At 33.8% G+C, this 26,839-nt stretch overlaps 1 long non-coding RNA gene across 1 annotated transcript in view; it reads left to right on the forward strand.

Annotated features, from left to right (window-relative positions):
- The first annotated feature begins 13,939 nt into the window (after positions 1-13,939).
- Positions 13,940-26,839, forward strand: part of LOC118151584 (uncharacterized) — a 44,489-nt gene continuing 31,589 nt past the window's right edge. The window contains exon 1 of the long non-coding RNA XR_004739972.2: positions 13,940-14,266. This is a non-coding gene — a long non-coding RNA (uncharacterized LOC118151584). The remainder of the gene's footprint in view (positions 14,267-26,839) is intronic.

A 26,839-nucleotide genomic window follows, 5' to 3' on the forward strand; every position in this document is an offset into this window, starting at 1 on the left:
TCCAACGGATTTGGGAAGCACTTTTAAACTGACTATCTTATTAAGAAATGGAACTGATAAGCCTTTCTGTTTCTCATAATATTATACTTTATTATTTAGGATGTTTTGGCTTATTCACAGTTCCCAGTGTTTAGCCTTCTTTATTTTTTTCTTGGAAAACAGTTCACAAAATTTAGATTTTATACTGACAAATGCTTAACGTTGTGAGATAATCAGAATCACGAATAAACCTGTAAAATCTAATATAGGCCGGGTGTGGTGGCTGTCACCTATAATTCCAGCACTTTGGATGGCCAAGGGGGACAAATTATCTGAGGTCAGGAGTTCAAGACCAGCCTGGCCACCATGGTGAAACCCCGTTTCTATTTTAAAAATACAAAATTAGCCAGGCATATAAGTGAACATCTGTAATCCCAGCTACTCAGGAAGTGGAAACAGGAGTAACACTTGAATGCAGCAGGGAGAAGTTGCAGTGAACCAGAATTATGCCGTTGCATTCCAGCCTGGGTGACAGAGCAAGACTCTGTCTCAAAAAGCAAACATTTAATAAAATTATTGTTTTAAATAAATTCACTAATAAAGATATATACTACTACTACTAATGTCAACTGTCTTAGTTTTTATACATTTTTCATTTGAAGCTTTTTATGTGAACATACTGATGGGATTTTACAGTATTAACATATGCTAGATATTTCTAATTTTTATTCTATCATGCTGTCCATTATCACTGCCTAGTCAATGGCTTTTCTATTAACATTAGCCTCTTTAACATTTAGGTACATCTCTCTTATTCTTGAAAGCATCTTTGATTTCTGGAGCAAGGTGTTCCAGTAGTGTCTTTATATCTGCTTGAGTACAGTATAGATGCTTGTGAAAGTCCTTGAATTTTATAAAACCACCACAAATGATTCCAGGGCTTATGAGGAAAATGACATTGGCAAAACCTGTGCAGTCATATAAACAAAGCATAGAAACAAAAATAATAATAAGTTTCTTAGAAAATAACTTGGGCAGACCATGCAAGCAGCTCAGGTTTGCCTGAAGGTTGCCCAAGGAAATATTAAACTTATGCAAAAGCAATTGAGGTGAAAGTCTGGCTTGTACAAGGCACTGAATCAATGCAGAAAGTATGGAGCTCAGAACACAAGAGCAAATGAAATCTGCTACCAGCCTAGAACTTTGTATGGATGTGATTCTGGCTCTCCAGAGTGAGTACATTGCACACATAGACTCATTTTCCATTTCTCTAAAGTGGAGCTGAAAAGACTGCTGTGTATAATGCACCCAAGCAAAATGCTTCCTGTGTTTTTTTCTCCTTTTTCTTGTTGTTGAGGGTTTAATTTTTCTCATGCTATTTTGGATCTTCAGAAAATTCAGATATGAATATAAAACACAAATTTTAAATTATAATTTCCCTTCATTAATATTATAAGCAATAATCATTACCAGAAGTATCTTAATACAGAAGAAAAAAAAATATGCTAACATCCTGAAATCAGCTACTCTAAAATAGTTTATGTATTTATTTTTCAATTTGGAAAGAGTATTAAAAATAAAAACTGAAAGCTTATATTTGACGTTTTAAAGGCTAGGAGCTTAGAAAAATGGTTTGAAAGAACACATCTTAAAATGCTGCCATTAATATTTTAACAAAGCACAAAAGGTTTTTTGTTTTTGTTTTTTTGGTTTTGAGTTTACAGTTCACAGCGATACTTCCAATTCTTGTATTTCCAAATGTGTTACTCTTTTACAAATAAAAGCTAGTTAATTTTCTCTATATCATGCTTATTTAGTTTTTAGTTGTTATCTAAATTACTATTATATCTTTTTCTCTTTCATAACTCTCAAAGTTCCTATTAACCAAGCAAAATATCTGTAAGATAGAGAATAAGATCATAAATAATTCTGATAGGCTTGCGAGCATATATGTATGAATGTTCTCTTTTTAAACTAAAGCTAGCTACTTTTAGAAATAAATGCTTATGTAAAATGGAAATGTAAGCTTGTTATCTATTACGACCATTGATTTTGGCAAATGTATACTAAAATTCTTCAAAGGGCTGATGCATTTTTCTCCTTAATAAGAGGTTTAACATCCACATATCAAAATCTCATTAACTTTGTCAATATGACCATGGGTACATCAGTAACAGAGAAACTTTTCTAGAATTTTCTCCTTTGAGTAACATCTTTTATTTTTCTCATTTACGATAGAGTTTATTTTTTATGATTAAATTCATTAAATTAAATAAAGGAATCCAGGAAGTGCTTTTGGCAAAACAAACAACAACCCTTTTATGAGTGGCAGTACCAATATTTGTTAAATGTTAAATTTAATTTCTCAAATATAATTTTTTAATTAATGCTGGAGTTATAAAATGTTAAAATCTCTTCTTATAATTTATAGATATTAAAAATAAATATATTTTTAAATATTTAAATTCTTCAAATACAGTAAAACATTCAAATAAAAGTTTTTAAATCCATGAATAAAATTAATTGAATAATTTTGTCTGTAATACTGCAGGCTTACAGTCTTTTGAAGGACTATTGATACTATATTATTGATAACATTGCAATTAATAACAATTTATCACTGTCCAAAATCAGTACTTATATAGATAACATGAACTCAAAAAAGTCCAAGGCATACATGATATAGTCATTTGTGTGGGAAGCATTATCGTATAATGGTGTGGACATTGGCTTGCAATTGAAAATACCCAGTTTTAATCCAGGTTTGTAACTTAGTATCTCTTTGGGTATGGAAAAGTAAATTATTTATTTACAACAGTGGTAGGAAGAACAACACTCACAAGTTACTTCATCTATAAAACAGAAATAATTATAAGAATACTAACTTAAAAGGTTATTGGAAATAACACATGTACATAATAAACATAAAATGCCTAATAGAGATACCTTGTGCTTTACCTATTGTTACTATGTTAAAAAGAATGGGCAAGACAAGAATGGTTAGAATTTAGCATGAAATGATAGAACATTTTTTCATCTTTTTCTTTAAATCATATTTTAAAACCTGAAAGTAAAGTTTAGAAGAATACTGTAGGATTGCCTATCATGAGATAGAAAGAAAAATCTCCTCTGCTATCTTGATAATAAACTTGAAATAGTTTAATCCACTGGAGATTATTTTAGCTATATAAAGGTTTATCATGCAATAAATCCACTCTTGCTGCTCTGTAGCAATTTGGATGGGGGCAGTATAACTTAAAATAGGTACTCTGCCAATATAGATGACTTTTAAACTTTGTCTTAATATTTTCTAAGATATTTTTCAGATTTTCAGATATTTTTACATTATTGGAAATTCATTTCAGAATTCATTCATATATCTCACGTCTCACACATTTCAGAAAATCTGAAATTTGTATTGATGGAAAAAAAAAACTGTTCTTAGTGAAAAACATCAATCAGCCTTATCTCTATAGGGATCCTCCAAACTCAGGGAGAATTGATAAGTGTTTTTGACTTCGTGATAGACCTGAAAATTGTCACCTAAAATTTTTTTAAAAGCAACACAGTGGGCCAGTGTTGCCAATCTGTTGTATTTAAGCTCGAATTTTCTCAGCACAGTTATTTTTCCAAGTCTGTATGAAAATGCCTTCAGAGAACATCATTTAATTGTGTGCTATGTTCATTGTACTATTTTACTTCAAAATTTTTATACTTAAAACATCCTATGTTTTCTATGAAATTATCATTGAAGATATTACCAATAATGTTGTTCAATGTTTTCTTAAGATTTCATTTTTTTTCAGAGCAGTTTAAGATTCACAACAAAATTAGGATCAGACAGAAATTTCCCATGTAGCCTCTGACCTCATACTTGTATAGCTTGCTCTGATGAGGGATTATGAACATCTCTCACCAGAAGGCATATTTGTTACCATTGATGAACCTACATCACCTACATTGATGAACCTATAATTGATGGACATCCATTGACATATCATAATTATCCAAAGACCATAGTTTACATTAGCATTCACTCTCAATGTTGTACATCCTAGGGGTTTTGACACATGTGTAACGTACATACTCATTTGCAGTATCATGTATAGATGTCATTATAGTAATATATAGAGTCTACACAATGTCTTTAAACTATTTGCTTTGCCTTTTCACCCCTCTCACCTCTCCATCATTTGTTGGCAACCAGCACTCTTCTGCTGGCTTCACAGTTTTGTCTTTTCCAGAATGCTATATAGCTGGAATCTTGTAATATATGAAAGGTTTAGATTGACTTATTTCACTTAGTAATGTGCATTTAAGTTTCCTTCCTGTATTTTCATGTCTTGATAACTCATTTCTTTACTGTTGAATAATATTCCATTTTCTAGATGTACTGCAGTTTTTTTATCCATTCATCCACTGAAGTACATTTTGATTGCTTACAAGCTTTGTTAATTATGAATAAAGCTGCCATAAACATCTGTGTGCAGGTTTGTGTGGAAGTTTCCAGTTCCTTCCGGTAAATATCAAGGACTGTGATTGCTGGATTGTATGGTAAGAGGATGTTTAGTCTTGTAAGAAGTTGCCAAACTGCCTTCTTAAGTGCCATTTTGCATTCCTACCAGCAGTGAATGACAGTTCCTGTTTCTCAACATCACTGTCAGCATTTGGTGCTTTCAGTGTTCTAGATTTTGACCATGCCAATAGATGTATAATAGTATCTTGTTGTTTTTACTTGCCTTTCCTTTATGACATATGATATGGAGCATCTTCTTATATGCTAATTTTCCATTCATGTTTCTTCTTTGATGAAGTGTCTGTTAAGGTTATTGAGCTATTTAATCATTTTTCTTATTATTGAGTTTTAAGAGTTCTTTGCAAATTTTAAATAACTGCCCTTTGTCAGATATATCTTTGCAAACATATTCTTGCAGTCTGTGGAATGTCTTTTCATTCTCTTGACTTTGTTTTTTTGCAGAGTAGAAGTTTTCAATTTTAATGACAGCTGGCTTATTAATGATTGATTTCTTTCATGGATCATGGTTCTGGTGTTCTTCCTAAAATGTCATTGTCATGTTGGTGGCCATCTAGACTTTCTCCTATGTTATCTCTTGGTTTTATAGTTTTGCCTTTTACATTTGGTCCTTTAATTCATGTTGTGTTAATTTTTGTGAAGGGTGTAAGATCTGTGTCTAGACTCGCTTTTATTGCATGTCTAGTTATTCTGGTACCACTTGCTGAAAAGACTATCTTTGCTACATTATATTACCATTGCTTTTTTGTCAAAGATCAGTTGACTATATTTATGCACGCCTATTTGTTGGTTACCTATTCTGTTCCATTGATCTATTTGTCTTCTTTTTGCCAATACCAGACTGTCATGATTACTCTACCCTCAGTAAGTATTATCCAATATATACCTATAATTGGGTATAGACAATCCTTTGGTTTATTCATATCAATCAATATTGTTTTGGCTATTCTGTGTCTCCTGTCCCTCCATATAAACTTTGGAATTAGTTCACTAGTGTCTGCAAAATAAATTACTGGAATGTGATTGGAATTTTATTGACTCTGTAGACAAAATTGGGAAGAACTGACATATTTTCAATATTCATTCTTCTTATTCATGCACATGGGAGTTTTCCATTTATTTGTCTCTTTTCTGTTTAACTCATCAGAATTTTATACTTTTCTGTATAAAGCTTGTGCATATATTGTTTAATTTATACTGAGTATTAGATTTTGGGAGGAGCTAATGTATATTTAATGTTATTGCTGTGTTGTTTTTAATTTCAAATTTAATTATTTGTGGCTGGTTTATAAGAAATCAATTGACATTTGTACATTAGCCTTGTAATCAGAAATCTTGCTATAATTGTTTGCCAGTTCCAGGAGTTATTTGTTGTAGTTGTTGATTCCTTTGGATTTTTTACATAGATAATCTTGCCATCTGTAAACAAAAATAGACCTATTTTTTCCCCAATGTGTACACCTTTTGTTTGTTTTTCTTACTGCATTAGCTAGAACTTCCAGTATGATATTGAAAAGCTGTGGTGAGAAGAAGATAGCCTTGCTTTTCTCTGAATCATAGTAGGAGAACTGCAAGTTTCTCAACATTAAGAACAGAGTTAGCTACAGGGATTCTGTAAATATTCTGTTTCAGACTGAGGAAGTTCTCTATTTCAAGTTTATTGAGAATGATCGGAATTGGGTGTTGTATTTTATGAAGTGCTTTTTCTGCATATAGTGATATGATCATAATTTTGCAAAAATTCATGAAGATAATATGCTACACATTTCCTCCTGAGAAACTAGTGTGTTTTGAAGTATCTATAAAAGTTGCAAACCATATTATATATTACATTTTGCCATGTTTGACAGGTGTGTTAAAGATGATGATTAATTACAACAGGAATATTAACCTGGATGATTTTAAAGTTTGTTCTTGTTATAGTTTATGTTTTCTTCTCATAATTTTACAAGTTTCTATAAGTTTCTTTTGAAAAACTGTAAGATTCAAAAACAGGTAAATGGGACTTTTTAAGATAATCTAGTAATTTTACATTATCAAAAATCCATATTTGATTAATTTTTCTTTCTTTTTTTTTTTTTTTTTAAGGCTGATTCTCTCTCTGTCGCCAGGCTGGAGTGCAGCGGTGTGATCTCTGCTCACTGAAGCCTCCCACTCCCTGATTCAAGCAATTCTCCTGCCTCAGCCTCTCCAGTAGGTGAGATTACAGGCATGTGCCTCCACGCCCAGCTACTTTTTGTATTTTTAATAAAGACAGGGTTTCACCACATTGGCCAGGATGGTCTTGATCTCCTGACTTCATGATCTGCTCACCTTGACTTCCCAAAGTGCTGAGATTATAGGTGTGAGCCACAGCACCAGGCCTCTACTTTTTCTATTTTTATTATGCTGTATCAATAATCATATGAAAAGGTATAAGAATTTATAACTTTATGATCTATTCCAAAAATCGATTGTAAGGCAAGGAGGTTAACAGAAACTTTCAAGAAACAATATTTTCCAATATTATTGCTAGACAAGATTATTCAATTATCTTTTATTTTACAATTTCTATTTGATAATTTTTCTTAATGTCAATAGCAGTCATAACTCTGAGAACCTGAAATTGTAAGCCACTAAATAAATATCTTATTAATTAAATAAAGTTTTACATACCTACTGAAAGCTACCACAATTTATAGACTGATTTTGTTTAAATGTTTTATTTGAAGACTTATATTCTCTTCTTTGCATAATGTAAGCATAAATATAATTTCTTTAGTCAGTTGTGAGATCATAAAATTTCTTCCCAGAAATATTTTTATGACTAATAGCTTCCCATTTATGTGCTCAGAAATCTTATTTTATGCATTTAGCCTCTTTTTTATATCAACTTTTAATATGGTCTTACCTATTTTAAAATAATGAATTCAATTATTTTTCAACATGTATACTCCTCTTTATACCTTTGTCATTGTTTTCTGTTTGAATGCATTTCTTACCTACTACCATTAAACCTCCATTTCTCTTACTGTAATTCCACTAAAATTAATGGTAACAATATTAATTGTTAAAACTAATTTAAAATTTTAAGATAAAATTATAGTTGCCTGTTTAATAGTTTGACATTCAATAAAAGATAAAAATAACATAGTACATATTTGCATTTTTGAGTATATGTGAATGTACAATACTTGTATGACTTTGTGGATATGAGCCTGTGTGTGTGTGTGTGTGTGTGTGTTTGTGTAGGAGAAGGGGAAGGAGAAAAGGAGATGTTAAATGTAATTTTGTAACCTTTTACAGTAAGTTCTTTTTTAAACATTCAAGTGAATATATATGCTTGGAAGTAGTTTGGCTGGGAGCTGTTTGAATTTGAAACTCAACCTTATGCGTATGAAAATCACACGTTGTTTGAGACAAGCTAGGAAAAGTCTAAATAGTAGACAGAGATAACTGTTGAGAGAACTGGAATCCTGAGACTTAATCAAGCATGCCATCCACATTGGAAATTAGTCATCCAAAAGGAAAATTATAAGACAGTATTTTCATGGTTAAAAAATAAATAGAAAGCTTTAAGAATGCAGTGACACTTCAATTGAATGTTCTCCATAATCTATGGCTCTGCTTCACGGATGTGTTTTCCTTTCAATCATCCTCCTTAGCCACCTCTTTTGAGCACATTGATCATGTTAAATTAGTTTTTGGTGTCCTGATAAATTCAATTAGCTAGTATTTTGTTGATGATTTTTGCCTCAATGTACATCAAGAATATTGTTCTGAAATGTGTGTGTGTGTTTGTGTGTGTCTGCAAGCTTTTGATATCATGATGAATCTGGGACTCAGTGAATGAGTTGTGGAGGAGTCCCTCCTCCTCCGTTTGGAGTAGTTCTGTAGAAATGGTACCAGCTCTTCTTTGTACATCTGGTAGAATTCAGCTGTGAATCCATCTGGTTCGGGCTCTTTTGTTGTTGGTGGTGGTGGTAGGCTATTTATTACTGATTCTATTTCAGAGCTTATTATTGGTCATTTCAGGGATTCAAATTCTGCCTGGTTTAGTCTTGGGAGGGTGTATGTTTCTAGGAACTTATTCTTTATCCTATATTTTCTTGTTTCTGTTCATAGACATGGTCTCATTAGGTAGTCTGATTTTTTTTTAAATCTCTATGGTCAGTGGCAACATTCCCTTTGTCACTTCTATTTGTGTTTATTTGGATCTTCTTCTGTATTAGTCTAGGTCTTACTAATTTATTTTCAAAATAACAACTCCTGGATTTGCTGGTCTTTTGAATCTTTTTTCTTATCTCAATCTCCTTCAGCTTAACTTTGATTTTATTTCTTATCTTCTACTAGCTTTGGAGTGAGTTTGCTCTTACTTCTCTAGCTGCTATATTTGTGAGGTCAGGTTGTTAATTTGAAATCTCTCTAACATTTTGCTGTGTGTAGTTAGTGGTAAACATTTCTTTCTCAATACTGCCTTAGTTGTGTCCCAGAAATTCTGTCATGTTGTATCTGTGTTCTCCTTAGTTTCAAATAACTTCTTGGCTTCTGCCTTATTTTCATTATTTAGCCAAAAGTCATTAAGAAGCTGGTTAGTTGATATTCATGTAATTCTATAATTTTGAGCAAAATTCTTTGTCTTGTTTTCTTTTTTAACTTTTTTTTTTTGTGGTGTGAGCCAAGAGATTTGTTTGCTATATTTTTGGTTCCTTTGCATTTGATGAGGATTGTTTTATATTCCATTATGTGGACAATTTTACAGTATGTGCTATGCGGCCATGAGAAGAATGTATGTTCTATTGTTCTGGTTGAAGAGTTCTACAGATATCTATCAAGTCCATTGGTAACAGTGTTGAGTTCAGATCCTCAATATCTTTGTTAATTTTCTGCTTCTTGTTGAATGTAACCTTATACCATTATCTAATGTCCTTCTTTTTCTTTTTTGATCTTTGTTGATTTAAAGTCTCTTTCATCTGAAATTAAGATTGCAACCCCTGCTTTTTCTGTTTTCCATTAGTTCGGCATATTTTGTTCTGTTCCCTTATTATGAGCCTGTGAGTGTTATTGCATGGGAGATGGGCCTCTTGAAAACAACATACCTTTGCTCTTTGTCCAGCTTGCCACTCCGTGCCTTTGAACTGGGGCATTCAGCCCATCTACATTCAAGATTAGTATTAATATGTTTGGATCTGATTCCATTGTTGTGTTGTTAGCTGGCTACTATGCAGACTTTTGTATGGTTGATTTATAGTGTCATTGATCTTTGTACTTAAGTGTGTTTTTGTAGTGGCTGGTGATGGGCTTTCCTTTCCAGAGTTAGTGTTTCTTTCAGGAACTCTTGAAAGGCAGGTCTCACGGCAATAAATTCCCTCAGCATTTGCTTGCCTGAAAAGGAACTTTTTTCTCCTTCACTTAAGAAGTATAATTTAGCCAGTTATACAATTCTTCCTTGAAATGATTTTCTTTAAGAATGTTGATTATATATCCCCAGTCTCTTCTGATTTATAAGGTTTCTTTTGAGGGATTCACTGTTAGTCTGATGGACTTCCCTTTGTAGGCAACCTGTCCTTTCCCTCTAGCTGCCTTTAACGTTTTTGCTTTCATTTCAACCTCGGAAAATCTGCTAATTATGTGTCTTGGAGATGACCTTCTTGTGAAGTATCTTGTGAGGGTTCTTTGCAATTCCTGAATTTGGATGTTGGCCTCTCTAGCTAGGTTAAGAAAGTTCTCATGAATAATATCTCATGAAAATATGTTTGCTTTCATTCTTCTGAGATGTCAGTGAGGTTTAGATTTTAGATTTAGCTTTAAATTTTAGTTTTAGATTTGGTCTCTTTACATGATGCCATATATCTTGGCAGTTTTGTTCATTATTTTTTATTTTTTTCTTTATTCTTGTCTGTTTTATTTCTGAAAGCTAGTTTTCAAGCTCTGAGATTCTTTTCTCATCTTGATCTATTCCACATTTAATATTTGCAATTGCACTGTAAAATTCTAGTGGTGTTATCTTTCTTCACACAGGTCTATCAGACCTGTATCACTCTTTTTTTATACTGGCTATTTTGTCTGTTAGGACTCATATCATTTTATTGTGATTTTTGCCTCCCTTAAATTAGGTTTCAGTGTTCTCCTGAATCTCAATGCTCTTTGCTCATATCCATATTCTGTATTTTATTCCTGTCTATTCAGCCACCTTATTAAGAACCCTGGCTGGACAACTAGTATAGTTTTATGAAGGAAATAAGGCACTCTCACTTTTTGAGTTGTCAGAGTTCTTGCACTTGCTCTTTCTTATCTTTGTGGGCTGATGTTCCTTCAATCTTTGAAGTTGCTATTCTTTGGATGGGCTTTTTACAAATTCTCTTTTATCCTACTTGTTGACCTTGTATATGGAGCACTGGTGAGTACAACAATATGTGTACCTTCTGCATGCTTTCCTGCAGGCAACCATGGCCTCTCAGGGTGGGAGTGAGTTTGTTGTGCTCTGTGCTTAGTTTTGCACCATGAGCAGTGTTGGTACAGGGATGGAGAACCAGTGGGAGTGTGGCTGGCAGGCTCTGTGCTCATCAATACTCTGATGGCAATGGAGGTGCAGTGGGAGTCAAGGGGTGGGGTGCAGTCATGCCATCAGCAGTGGCATGGCAGGGTGTACTTGCACATGCGTGCTGGTAGGGTAAGGGAGAGAAAGTCAACTTGCATACACTGACATGAGCAAATTTATATGGGAGTTGTCGTGGATTAATGCATGCAAGCCAAGTGGGCAAAGTGGCACAGGGTGGCTGCAGAGGGATGAGGGTGATGGCAGGCTGGTGTCCAAGGGGACTGCTCTGCTAGTGCTCTCTGCTAGTCACATGAGGTCTGCCAACATATGAGCTATGATGTGGCACCGAGGAGGTATCCCTCCAGGTACCTGAGGATGCACTGCAAGCAGGTGTTGCCAGTCTGGGGCTTCAGGACACTCCAGCCTACAGACGAGTGCTCATTTTGGACTGGCCTCATCTCAAGGACAAGTACTTGAGTTTTCCTTCCCATGTGTACCATTTATTTAGTCTGAGAAGTGTTCAGTTTGGATTGGCCTCATCTCATGGGCAAGATCACTCTCAAGAGTTCAGGTCCAACACTTTCATTATGGGTAGTCTCCTATGGGAGCAAGTCGTGCCTATGGTGATAGGAGTCCCTGGCTGTGTTCCACTACATACACTCCCACATCAAACTTTCTGGGCTCTGCACTGGCTGGAATTCTGCTCTTACAAGTTGTCTTAGTATCTCTCATTTCAAATTCAAGTGTTCTTGGTGGTCTTGGGGGTTCTCCCCCTTTGATCCAGCATCTGTGTCTTCTCTCCATCCACTCTAAATGCCTTACCTCTGAAGATCTGCTAGAAGTGTGCCAGTCATCCGAGTGTCCTGGTCCCTTGGTGGCATATGTTCATCCTCACAGTATGTAGTCAGTCATCTTGCCACTGTAATCAAAACTAAAAATATTTAAATGTGACTATTATTAACCCCGGTATTCTAGCTTTCAAAAATGACTGATTTATTATAGCCAATTCGTCAAAAATTGATAATTAAACCTTATAGATTTTCAGAGAAAAGTGTATTTGTTATTCTTTTCCTTTTTTAGTAATTGACTTTTGCTTCCCATGTTTAATTTGTGGCATTTATTCAGTTACACTACAGCAAATTGCTATTAAATGCTTTTACATTTTATGAAAATTGCAATAATTGGTCAAGTAAATAAAACAAGGAGGCCAATTAATAAAGCCCTAAAAACATTTGTTGCATTCATATACTAATTTGAAATTATAAATTTTATTTTTTTCATGAAAATTACCATTTAAATATTTTTAAAATTTTCACCATTATACAAATTTTAACATGTAATTTTATTTTATTTAGTCTCGTCATGATTTATTCAATTAAAAAACAGGTGTGCATATTTGAAAGATATGAATAAAATGCTATTTTCTAATAAGAAAAAATAATACTGCTCCTCAAATCCCAAATTAACATTATTTTTATCTTTGTATTGAGTATTTTATTGAGTTCTAATATTTATCTGAATAATATTTAATATACCAGGAATATGTCCTCAAATGTAAGCAGTGTACTAGTTTCAATTGACCATCCTTAAATGGTATTCAAAACACAAAGTGTTTTTTTCCAGAAATGTAAAGAATATTATATTTCTGATCTTGTTTACCATGTCATTCAGCTTCAAAAGTTATAAATTTAGTTTATTTATTTGTTTTTTGGTCTTCAATGTAATCAAGAAAAATATTCCATTTAACATGGTGTAAAACCATTGCTTATAGTAACCAAGTTGTTATCCCAATATTCACTGTAAGCTACAAATAGCTCTGTAAAGAGGCCTACCTTATTTACTTAAGTATTTTAATATGTTACTTTTCTCAGAAAATGTTCTTTCACAAAATTTGTTTTTGATACATATACTCTGTGAGCATGGAAAGTTCTGTAACAAATAGTGTCTTGTCATATGATGTGTATTGATGTAAGCTTATAACATCTACACTAATAAAATTTCCATTGACATTAATAGATGAGCTCCTTATTGGCAGGGTGACTATGAAATAATTTCATCTCCATGAAGGGCAAAGAACAGAAATAAAGAAAACATGGTCACAAGCCCACAAAAACTTCCACTAAGTACTTGGTTACCTATAGCTACAAATGGTCTCAAAATCTAGTTACTATGTTTATCTGAGTTTCTCTCTCATTCAAATCATTAATCTTTTTAACCAAATAAATACACAAATTCTCTGGCCAAATAGCAGTAAGAGTTTTGTTATTACTATTACGTTTTATTTTGTTTTATTTTTGAAAAATGCAGTTCTGTTTACTAATTCATTGTCTAAAAGAAAAAAAAACACATTGAGAAGAAACTTTAATAATACATTTTATCATTTAAAAATTATTATTTTTTTTTTCTAACCATGAATGCAGCATCAGTTTATCTTGGAAATGTCTCCCTTTGGCCTGGAAATAACGATGTGAACACTCTCTTTTGCAAGGCAAGAATGTACTCATTTTAGCAAGAGCCAGTCTATTAGACCATGCTGATGACACCGAAAAAAACCATAAATGTATCCCTCCATGTTACTCCTCACCAAAGACCTTGGCTGTTTCAGGAATGCAATAGTACAAATTTGCCGAGAAGGGCAAGGGTTTCACAGCTACATCTCTTTGTAATGAAATCTTATTGAATAAGAAATTCTTTGAATGAATTGGGTCACAGTGATCAAGGTGAATGAAAGCGAAGGAAAAATGTAGTGCCTGAGAAATAATGCCATGAAGGTGAGAGAGGAGGGAGTCATTAAGTACCTCACTACAGTTGGATGAGCAATGAATAGTGATTATTTGGTCACAGAATGGCCACGCATAGCTCACAGAGCTGTTAGCTACGTATTAAGAAAAAAAAAATGAGTCTCTGCAAACTGTGTGCCCATGTGTGAATCGGAGATACTGAAAAGTAAGACTTGGAGCTAAGCAGTTTTTGATATAAAGCCACCTTCACCAAGTGTGACTTGGGAGTGACCTGCTTTATGTTTTGTAAGCCAGCGTGGTTTGAATAAATGAGTAGCGTATTGTACTATATCTTGAGCCCCACCGTTAGAGACTGATGAGAGCAGAGAGCCGGCTTCTCCTGCAGTGGTTAGTAGAGCCATTTCTTCAAAACGCCTCATACCAGAAAGATGCACCAGGCTGCTGCCTTGAAAAACTTAGTGAGCTGATCCAGAAGGCAGAATCAAGCATCAGGTAGGTCAAAAGGATTATCAGGAGCTGTTTCTGTATGACATGAAAAGTCTGTCTCATCTTCTGTTTCCCATGTACAACTGCAAAACTGTATAAAAACTGAGGGTCTTTCAAATACAGATTTTTAAACTCAAGAAAACATTGAATTTTCAGATAGGAAATACAGTATCTCTTTTGAAAGGAAGGTGTCACTACTTTTTAGACAAAATTTGTGAGATCCAGAATCACAGAACTTAAATATTCATTAATCCAAAATATATAGAACATATACTCTGTGCCAAGAAATATAAATGTGGTTAAATTCAAAAAATTAAAAAAAAATTATATTTGTAGGAAGAAATAAAAAAATTATAAGTCACTTTGATTTTCTGTGAATTTACTATTCACAATCTTTCAATAGCATGTGATTTTAAAAGCTATTATTAACACATCCAGTCTGGTGTTCCAAATAAAGTAGACAAAAACATGCAATTATTTCCACCATAGGCTGCCACTGTAATACTGCTTTTTGTAGAAGAAATTTAACAATGCATATCAAAAGTCTCAAAAATGATTGTGGAATCAGAATCTAAGAATTACTCTTAAAGTAATAATTAAGTGTATGGACAATTATTTACATCTTTATCATTTAAGACATAATAAATGCCTAATAAAAGTTACTGTATAAACTGTTTTGGCAAAAACGTTATAATAATACATATACTAAAATTATATTTGATATTGGCATATGATGGTACATACTAAATTATATCACACAAGTTAAAACACATCATAAAAGAGAAAAGATAATATGATCACATCTACATAAGTTAGTGATTTTAATTTTATTTCTCTTGATATGTTTATTTAAATAACTATATAATTAAAAGTTTGATTGTGTATTAAACATAATTATTCTTAACATCTATCTACAGAGAAAAAGGTATGAATAATGACAAAGTCTCGGAAGGGGATATGATAAATTCCATTGTGTTTGCTAGTGATGTTTAGTGTCCTTAGCATCCAGGCTCTGAAGTCAGGAGTGGTGCAGCAGGTGTGCTGGACAGACAAAGCATAATTGTCACTGAAAAAGAGAAAAAATAATTTTACGATAGAGCTCTAAAGTCAAAATCTTCAAACTAAACATAGTTAATGTACATAATTTTAAAACACATAATTAAATTTTAGCAGCTGTTGTCAAGGAAATAACATTATGCAAGTATTGTGTGGACACTAAACCTTTTCATAAATCTTAAAACATAAAGCGCTTAAAGTGAAACTTGAGTAATTTTTACAAATATAAAATAAAGTGTGTAAGTGAAAAGGTAATCAAATTTGACACTTAAAAATTCCAAACATATTAATTAGTTCTACAAACTAAGAGAAAATAACCATTGTTGAAAATTCAAGCAGAATACATATGAAACTGAAATCAGAGGAATATTCTAATAGTAAAGATTTCAATAATTTGAGTTATATAATAGAAATCAAAATATTTGGTGATACAAAAATGAAGTTTTTATAAGGAAAGAAGGTACCACAATAATTGGTTAGACCCTAGTGCAGTTAGGGGAATAAAAGAAAAATGCACGCATGAAATGAAGAGACATATACAGAAAGTTTCTATAATTCATTTAAAAACACTCAAATAGAACGAAAAAAGAATAACATAATCTGCTTCTCAAGCTATCAAACTTCCAAAAGGAGCATAAACATATAAACAGCAATATTCATTTGAAGTCATGGAGAAGCAAAACAAAAGTGAAAAATATAGATACACACACATATATATGTGTGTATGTATTTATGTGTGTGCATGTGTGTGTATATCACATATATTTTATAGATATATATATTTTATATACAATATATGATACACACGCACAAATATATATATATAAATATATATATATACACATAACACCAATCTAACTGTTTGCAGAAATGTATCATCCAGTGAAGAACTGACTTTTGTGTTACTGGTAGAAACATGAATTGCTGCAACCATTTTGGGAAAACAAAAACAAAAATGCACCACAGCCTTGAAATTCTATTAAAGTAAAAACAAAAACAAACAACAAGGCAGACTAGCTCAGGCCAAAACATTCTACTCTAAGGACTGTATCCTATAGAAATGGAAGTACCAAGTGCTAGGATTAAAATAAATAATAAAAACATTACCTTAATGGAAGCAGGTGGGCAACCCACGGTACAAACATTTACTGAAGGTTGAAAAGATACAGCTTTTAGGTGGAAAAAAAGAAAATTACCTCCCCAAATCAGATCTACAGAGAGATTTTTCTAAATAATATAAAATTATAGCTAGATCACTATACATTATATGTATCGAAATCTCACCAGGCAACCCATAAATATATGTGATTATTTGTAAATTAAAAAATTAAAGCAACAGAAATCTAACTAGAGAAGAATATATCCTAACATTATTTAATGTTAATATTTGAACTGAACCCCTTTACCAAATATCTTAAACTTCTACTGAAATAGTATATTGACAAAACTTCAGTCTTTCATTGGTAACTGGGTATATATCCGTATCCACTGTTCTGCAGTGTTGGCCTGTAGACCACTACACAGCCATTGAAAAATGATGGTTCTTGCCTTATAGACGCATTTCCCAAAGCCTGAGTAAAGGGAATATATTGTGTACCCTCTGGGATTTATTTAGAAATAAGTGAGTAGATTCAACATAATAAATCAACTTCAGCATTCTCGTATCCTCAAACCGGAGGATACTTCCTTCTGTGATACTCTTAGGATGTTCTAGTACCTGAATTTTAATGGAGATTACTTTTGGGTTTAAATTTCAATCAACTGATTATTGTAGCTGCTGCCAGCTGCTAGGTTATAGAGTGAACCCATTTTTTTTTTGTTTATTTAGCATTTTTCTGTCAATATTTTCAGCCTGATCCAACATTACATTCCTTTCACCCTAAGCAGGCACCCATAAGATTGTTTCTCTTGATTATTCTCAGACTTCTGTTAATAATTTGGTCATTATTGGCATGTATGATACCATCTCATGAATTACAATACCTGACTTCCTTTGTGGGTCTCCCAGAAATGTGAGCCTAGTCATGTCTTGAGAGAGTGAGACTGAGGGGTAGTTCTTAATGCGAATCAGCATTGCCATACAAATCAACAGTTTGATCGAGGCTATTATAGGACCATTAAGCAAAGGATTTGTCATTAAAATATGATGCAGATTTTAGAAAGCAACATTTTTTGAGAAGAGTATATCCATCTGACATGACTTATCCAGAGTAAAAGAAACAAACAATACATAGATTATTTAGTAAAACTACCATGTAACAAATGCACAGAAAAGTGTATGCAACTCAACAAACAAATTCAAACAGTGACTAACTCTGAGAGCAAGAACATGTGTGCAACCACAGAGAGTTCTTCGGGTAGCTTCAACGACACAGATAATGGTTTTCTTCCTTTATTTATATTCTAAGTGTGTAGATATTCACTGTAGTAATAGAATGCATCATGGCTATTTAATTTAGCTTTACACATAAAAATAATAATCTGTATGCATCACTATTCAATTTGAGAAATAAACATGCAAACATATGAAATATGTCTCTCTTTTTCATCTATGATTTAATGAGCAATCTGTAATAAATATCTCATAGAAGACACACACCAAATGAAACTGATTTTTTCTTTATTTTGACTTGTCCAAATTGTTGCAAAACACTTTCTCATTGTAAAACAAATCAAATAAGTAAAATGTAAGGTAAAATTATATGACTACTAGAAATAAAGCAGATCTAATTATTTAATTTCTGGAAGAATAAGTTAGATATGTAAGAAAACGCGAATAACATGTACCCGATTGGTTAGGTATTATGGTTAGGGCAAAGAAAAGTAAACAAGCATAACTCCAGTCTAATCAGGAATAAAGCACCAGACAACGCTCAACAGACGAGCATTCTACAAAGCACCTGACCAATCTGTTTCAAAACTGTCAAAGTGAACAAAAGTGAGAAAAATCTGAGAAACTATCAAGAGGAGAGGAGCCTAATGAGACAGGACAACTCAAAAAAATGTCATACCCTAGAGAGAATCCTGGAGCAGAAAAGGACTAAAGGTAAAAACCAAAGAAACCTGAATAAAATGTGGTTAGTCAATAATAAATGTTAACTTTTGTTCATTAATTAGAATGAATATACCATGATGATGTAAGATGTTAATAATAGAGGAAAAAAGGTAAGGAATTGAGTATATTAGAATAGTCTGTACTTGCTTCACAGTTATTCTGTAAATCAAAAACAATTCTAAAAAATAAAATTTACTTAAAATTTTTATTAAGAAGTAACTCAAAACATTGTCATGGAAGTAATATGGTCATTCGGCTATATGATTCAAGTGATTAAAATTTCAATATGCCTATATAGCTTTAGGAGAAAATATACCCAATGTTATCATTTAATGCATTTTGTTTAATATTAGTAAAAATTGTTATTTCTAAGAAAACTATTACCCATAGAATTTTAAGAGATGAATTAATAAAATTCCAGGACTACTAATTTTTGTTGAAAATACTATTTAGAATACGAAGTTTTTTCAGGGGGGGAATAAATATATATATATATATATATTTATTTATTATATATATATAGTAAATGTGGTAGAGGAATGGACCAGTAGGTGCTATTTATGTTTTTACCTACTCAATTCAACATAAATTGACTATTTTTAATTCAGCAATTCAACATAAGTAGGAGAATAATTAGAACATTTCTTCTAATCAGAAATCTTATACAGATTACAATATTTACAGTAAAATTAGAGGCATCTTAAACACATTAGTAACAGCATAAAGATATTTTCAGATTATAATATCATTATTAACATCTTTGAAACAATTAGTAAGTTATTTAATGTGCTAAAGTATTTCTTCACTATCCATCAGCAAATAACATTGTCTTCTGTGGTGAACATCCAAAATATTAAACCTAGTATAAAATATTAATGTTTAAAGAGAAGGAATATAACTATTGATTTTTATAAAGATGAAATCATTACTGTGTTATTTCATATAATGTAGTAATAATGAATATCAAGATATTCAACTCAATTTTTTATTAACTCTCCACTTCTTATTAAAATAGAATTTTTTATTCAAAGATTTTATCATATTTATTCTGGTGTCTTAAATGTCCCTGAGTCCATTAGAAAACTCTCTTTTTTAATTTGCTCAAAAGGAACATCATCCTGTGTCCTTGAAGTAAAAATCACACTGCTGTTGCATCCTGATAACTATGGTTTGGGCTTGTACTGGGGCAATGATATGTAAATGATGTGTTGTTTCAAAGTGTCTGCAAAGCATTTTGGAGAAAGATAAGCTGGAAGTCAAAGGTTAAATATGAAATTGAACCGAATGATCTCAGAGAAAACTGAAGCGCTGACAACCCAATCCTTGGGTTGACCTCAGCAACCTAGGCAGCCTGCAGCCCTATAATGATCTAAGCAAATTAAAAAGAGATAAAAATGTGCTGACATTTTAGCAATAAGCTCTTAAGCAAAATCATATGAAGTAGTGCATCTTATAAAAGAATCCTGAGATATATAATATCTTTATATGTGGGTTAAACTCATGGATATTCCCTGCATTTGCCTGTGGATTAGGTAACCGATGTTTTAAATCATTGCCAGATAAAACAATAGTTGTCCATGTGTTAGTGTATGTTTTTGTGGGGATCTCTCTATGTATCTTACACAAATACGTATTATACTCAGATATGCAATTTCTTAGATAATAAGAAAAATTCTCTATAAAGTAAAAAGTTATGAAAAAATAATATGTAATTGTGTATATACGTGCATATTAACAAGGGTACACGTCATTTCCCAAAACCTGAATAATCATAGCAGAATTTCTAAAACTAGATTTCTAATGATTAAAAATATGTACTCCTGGCTTCCAGGGAATTTACATTTATTTGCATGAAGTCAATTGACAAACAAACAGTTACTTACAAGGTGCACTTAGGACATCATAGACCACTGTATGAAGGTAATCCATATATGGAAAATAGTCTGGAAGCTGAATTACACCCTACTTCCTGGTTCTTTTACCTCCAGATAAGGGAACATGAAGGAGGCACAGTGTAATGTTACACAAATTATATCAAACCTGGCATATGGAGAAGTGTTCCAGAACCCCTTGAAACAAAAGAATTAATATATAAACGGAAGGACATACTTTAGCACACTTTAACTATTTATGGTGAATCCTTTCCCACCATCTATAGAAGCCTATGCATATAAAGTGGTATTTTTCTGAGAGTAGAAGAAAACTGCACTATCAGCTGAGAAAATAAAGATGTTAAGAATAGAACTTGTTAAAAAAAAAAAAAAAGGAAGAAAGAAAACAGAAAATGTGAGGCGTGTGAGATCTTTGGGTCCAAAGGAATGGATGAAACAGAGGGCATACTGAATTCACTGTAATAGTACTGAGATTTTGCTGAGAGTGAATACAAGCACAATTGAATCCTCTGCGTTTCCTAATTGAGCTATGATTTGGGAGAGAAATTAATTATTTGTACCTATAGCTTAGATGGATTGATGCATTTCTCATTTGTAACATTTTCAAAAACTTATAGTTATGTTAAAATAAATTGTTTCCAATTTTGCTGATTCTATACAATTTATACAATTCAAATTAAATATGTGGATATTCTATGTCCTTTTTGGAGCTTTTGTCTTTGATATTTCTTTCATACTGCAACTCCTCTCTAACGGGAATATAACAATTTTCTGCTGTTCTCCAAGGTGGCTGTTTCCACTATTTATCAATTGAGTCCTTAATTCAAAATCTTACAAATGGCCAACAGGTGTATGAAAAAATGCTCAATATCTCTAATCGGCAATGCAATGAAAATTAAAACTACAATGAGATATCACCTCAAATCTGTTAGGGTCACAATTTTTTTTTATTATTATACTTTAAGTTCTGGGATACATGGGCAGATGATGTTACATAGGTATACACATGCTATGGTGGTTTGCTGCATCCATTCCCCCATCACCTACATTAGGTATTTCTCCTAATGTTATCCTTCCCAATCCTCCAACCCTCTGCTGTCCCTCCCCAGCCCCTACATTCCCCCAACAGTCCCCAGTGTGTCATGTTCCCCTCCCTGTGTCCATGTGTTCTCATTGTTAAATACTCACTTATGAGTGAGAATATGAGGTGTTTGGTTTTCTGTTCTTGTGTCTGTTTGCTTAGTATGATGGTTTCCAGCTTCATCCATGTTCCTGCAAAGGACATGAACTCATCCTTTTTTATAGCTGCATAGTATTTCATGATATATATGCATCACATTTTCTTTATTCAGTCTATTCATGATGGGCATCTGGGTTGTTTCCAAGTCTTTGCTATTGTACACAATGCCACAATGAACATACCTGTGCATGTGTCTTTATAATAGAATAATTTATAATACTTTGGGTATATACTCAGTAATAGGATTTCTGGGTCAAATGGTATTTCTAGTTCTAGATCCTTGAGGAATTGCCACACCATCTTCCACCATAGTTGAACTAACTTTCTCTCCCACAAACAATGTAAAAGTGTTCCTACTTTTTCACATCGTCTCCAGCATCTGTTGTCTCCAGATTTTTTAATGATCACCATTCTAACTGGTGTGAGATGGTGTCTCAATGTGGTTTTGATTTGCATTTCTCTAATGACTGGTAATGATAAGTACATTTTCATACGTTTGGTGGCTGCATAAATGTCTTCTTTTGAAAATTGTCTTTTCATATCTTTTGCCCACTTTTAGTTGGAGTTGTTTTTTTTCTTCTTGTAAATTTATTTTAGTTGTTTCTAGATTCTGGATATTAACCCTTTGTCTGATGAGTAAATTGCAAATATTTTTTCCCATTTTGTTGGTTGCCAGTTCACTCTAATGATTGTTTCTTTCGCTATGTGGTAGCTTTTAAATTTAATTAGATCACATTTGTCTATTTTAGCTGTTGTTGCCATTGCTTTTGGTGTTTTAGTCATGGAGTCCCTGCCTATGCCTATGTCTTGAATGGTTTTGCCTAGGTTTTCTTCTAGAGTTTTTATGTTAGTTCTTATGGTTAAGTCTTTAATCCATCTGGAGTTAATTTTGCATAAGGTGTCAGGAAGGGGTCTAGTTTCTGCTTTCTGCACATGGCTAGCCAGTTTCTCCAATACCATTTATTAAACAGGGAATCCTTTCCCCATTGATTGTTTTTGTCAGGTTTGTCAAAGATCAGATGGTTGTAGATATATGGCATTACTTATGAGGCCTCTGCTCTCTGTTCTGTTCTATATCTCTCTTTTGGTACCAGTACTATGCTGTTTTGATTACTATAGCCTTGTAGTGTAGTTTGAAGTCATGTAGGATGATGCCTCCAGCTTTGTGCTTTTTGCTTAGGAGTGTCTTGGCTATGTGGGATCTTTTCTGGTTTCACATTAAGTTTAAGGCAGTTTTTCCAGTTCTGAGAAGAAGGTCAATGGTAGCTTGATGGGGTTAGCATAGAATCTCTAAATTACTTTGGGTGGTACGGCCATTTTCACGATAGTGATTCTTCCTAACCATGAGCATGGAATGTTTTTGTATCTGTTTTTGTCCTGTCTTATTTCGTTGAGCAGTGGTTTGTAGTTCTCCTTGAAGAGGTCCTTCATGTTTCTTGTTATTTGTATCCTTAGGTATCTTAATCCCTTTTAGCAATTGTGAAAGGGAGTTTGCTCATGATTTGGTTCTCTGTTTGTCTGTTATTGATGCACAGGAATGCTTGTGATTTTTGCACATTGATTTTTGTATCCTGACACTTTGCTGAAGTTGCTCATCAGCTTAAGGAGATTTGGGGCATAGACAATGGGGTCTTCTAAATATACAATCATGTCTTCTGCCAATAGATACAGTTTGATTTCCTCTTTTCCTAATTGAATACCCTTTATTTCTTTTTCTTGCTTGATTGTTCTGGCTAGAATTACCACTACTATGTTGAATAGGAGTGGTGAGAGAGGGCACCCTTGTCTAGTGCCAGTTTTCAGAAGGAATGCTTCCATTTTTTGTCCTTTCAGTATGATACTGGCTTTGGGTTTGTCATAAATAACTTTTATTATTTTGAGATAGGTTCCACTGATGCCTACTTTATTGAGCATTTTTAGCATAAAGAGCTGTTGAATTTTGTCGAAGGCCTTCCCTGCATCTATTGAGATAATCATGTCAGTTTTGTCTGTGGTTCTGTTTATATGATGAATTATATTTATAGATTTGGGTATGTTGAACACACCTTGCATCCCTGGTATGAAGCCTATTTTATCATGATGGATAAGCTATTTGATGTGCTGTTGCATTTAGGTTTCCAGTTTTATTGAAGATTTTCACATAAATATTCATCATCAATATTGGCCTGAAATTTTCTTTTTTAGTTGCGTCTCTGCCAGGTTTCTGTATCAGGATGATATTGGTCTCATAAAATGAGTTAGGAAATATTCCCTCTTTTTGTATTGTTTGGAATAGTTTCAGAAGAAATGAAGCCATCTCCTCTTTGTACAACTGGTAGAATTTGGCTGTGAACCCATCTGGACCAGGACTTTTTTGTGTTGGTAGGCTATTAATTGCTGCCTCAACTTCAGACATTGTTATTGGTCTATTTAGGGATTCAGCTTCTTCCTGCTTTAGTCTTGGGAGTGTATAAGTGTTCAGGAATTTATCCATTTCTTCCAGATTTACTGATTTATGTGAACAGAGTTGTTTGTAGGAATCTCTGATGGTAGTTTGTATTTCTGAGAAGTCAGTGGTGATCTCCCCTTTATCATTTTTTATTGCATCTATTCTATTCTTCTCTCTTTTCTCTTTTATTAGTCTGGCTAGCAGTCTTATTTTGTCAATCTTATCTAAAAAACCAGCTCCTGGATTCATTGATTTTTTGAAAGGTTTTTGGTGTCTGTCTCCTTCAGTTCTGCTCTGATCTTAGTTATTTCTTGTCTTCTGCTAGTTTTGAATTTGTTTGATCTTGCTTCTCTAGTTCTTTTAATTATGACAGTAGAATATTGATTTTAGATCTTTCCTCACTTCTCATGTGGGCACTGAGTGCTATATATTTCCCTCTGGACACTGCTTTAAATATGTCCCAGAGATTCTGGTACATTGTGTCTTCATTCTCATTGGTTTCCAAGAACATCTTTATTTCTGCCTTCCTTTCATTATTTATCCCATAGTTATTCATGAGCAGGTTATTTAGTTTCCATTTAATTGTGCAGTTTTGGGTGAGTTTCTTAATCCTGAGTTCTAATTTGATTGCACTGTGATCTTAGAGACTGTTATGATATCCAATCTTTTGCATTTGCTAAGGAGTGGTTTACTTCCAATTAGGTGGTCAGTTTTAGAGTACATGAGATGTGGTGCTGAGAAGAATGTATATTTCTGTGGATTTGGGATGGATAGTTCTGTAGGTGTCTCTTGTGTCCCCATGGTCCAGATCTGAGTACAAGTCTTGGATATCCTTTTTAATGTTCTGTCTTTTTGATCTGTCTAATATTCACACTAGAGTGTTAAAGTCTCCCATTGTTATTGTGTTGGAGTCTAAGTTCTTTGTAGGTTATTAAAAACTTGCTTTAAGTATCTGGGTGCTACTGTATTGAGTGCATATATATTTAGGATAGTTAGCTTTTCTTTCTGCATTGATCCCTTTACCATTATATAATGCCCCGCTTTGTTTCTTTTGACTTTTATTGGTTTAAAGTCCATTTTATCAGAAACTTGGATTGCAACTCTTGCTTTATTTTTGCTCTCCATTTGCTTGGTAAACCTTCCTCCATCTCTTTATTTTGAGTCTGTGGGTGTCTTTGCATGTGAGATGGGTCTCCTGAACACAGAACACTGATGGCTCTCGACTCTTTATCCAATTTGCCAGTCTGTGTCTTTTGATTGGAACATTTAGCCCATTTACATTTAAGTTGAATATTGTTATATGTAAATCCTATCCTGCCATTTTGATACTAGATGGTTGTTTTGCCGGTTAGTTGATGATTTTCTTTATTGTGTCAATTGTCTTTACCATTTGGTATGTTTTTGCAGTAGCTGGTACTGGTTGTTCCTTTCCATGTTTAGTGCTTCCTTCAGGAACTCTTATAAGGCAGACCTCGTGGTGAGAAAATCTCTCAGCAATTGCTTGTCTGTAAAGGATCTTATTTCTCATTCACTTATGAAGCTTAGTTTGGCTGGATATGATATTCTGGGTTGAAAGTTCTTTTCCTTAAGGATGTTGACTACTGGCCCCCATTCTCTTCCAGACTTAGGGTTTCTGTGGAGAGATCCACTGTGAGTCTGATGGGCTTCCATTTGTGGGAAACTCAACCTTTCTCTCTGGCTGCCCTTAGCATTCTTTCTTTCATTTCAACCCTGGTGAATCTGATGATTATGTGCCTTGGCGTTGCTCTTCCTGAGGCATATCTTTGCGGTGTTCTCTTTATTTCCAGGATTTGATTATTAGTCTGCCTTGCTTGGTTGGGAAAGTTCTCTTGGATAATATCCTGAAGAGTGTTTTCCAGCTTGGATTCATTCTCTCCATCATATTCAGGTACACCGTTCAAGAGTAGATTGGGTCTTTTCACATAATCCCATATTGCTTGGAGGCTTTGTTCATTTTTTTTCACTCTTTTTCTCTAATCTTGCCTTCTTGCTTTATTTCATTGAGTTGATCTTCAATCTCTGATATCCTTTCTTCTGATTGATCGATTTGGCTATTGAAACTTGTGTATGGTGTGTTTTTCAGCTCCATCAAGTCGTTTATGTTCTTCTCTAAGCTGGTTATTTTAGTGAGTATTTTAGCTAACCTTCTTCCAAGGTTCTTAGTTTTTTTGCATTGTGTTGGAACATGCCTTTAGCTCAGAGAAGTTTGTTATTACGCACCTTCTGAAGCCTGCTTCTTTCAATTCATCAAACTCATTCTCCATCTAGTTGTGTTCCCTTGCTGGTGAGAAGTTGTGATCCCTTGGAGGAGGAGAGGCATTCTGGTTTTTGGTGATTTCAGCCTTTTTGCACAGGTTTTGTCTCATCCTAGTGGATTTATCTACCTTTGGTCTTTGAAGTTGGTGGCTTTCAGATGGAGTCTCTGAGTAGACATTTTTTCTGTTGATGTTGAAGCTATTTTTGTTTTATTGTTTTCCTTCTATCAGTCAGGCCCCTCTCCTGCAGGACTGCTGGAGGTCCACTCCAGACTCTGCTTGCCTGGGAGTCACCAAGGGAGATGCAGAACAGCAAGGATTACTGCCTGTTCCTTCCTCTGGTAGCTTCACCCCAGAGGGGTACCCACCAGATGTCAGCCAGTGCTCTCCTGTACGAGACATCTCTTTGGCTATACGGGGGTCAGGGAGCCTCTTGAGGAGGCAGTCTGACCCTTATCAGAGCTCAAGTGCTGCGCTGAGAGCTCTTCAGAGGTGTTGGGCAGGGATGTTTAAGTTAGCTGCAGCAGATCTCACAACCGCCACTTTTCCCAAATACTCTGTCCTGGGAAGGTGGGGTTTATTTATAAGTCCCTGACAGGCTGCTGCCTTTTTTCAGATATACCTTGCCCAGC

This window comes from Callithrix jacchus, chromosome 2, assembly GCF_049354715.1.
Source record: "Callithrix jacchus isolate 240 chromosome 2, calJac240_pri, whole genome shotgun sequence".
Taxonomy (NCBI): domain Eukaryota; kingdom Metazoa; phylum Chordata; class Mammalia; order Primates; family Cebidae; genus Callithrix; species Callithrix jacchus.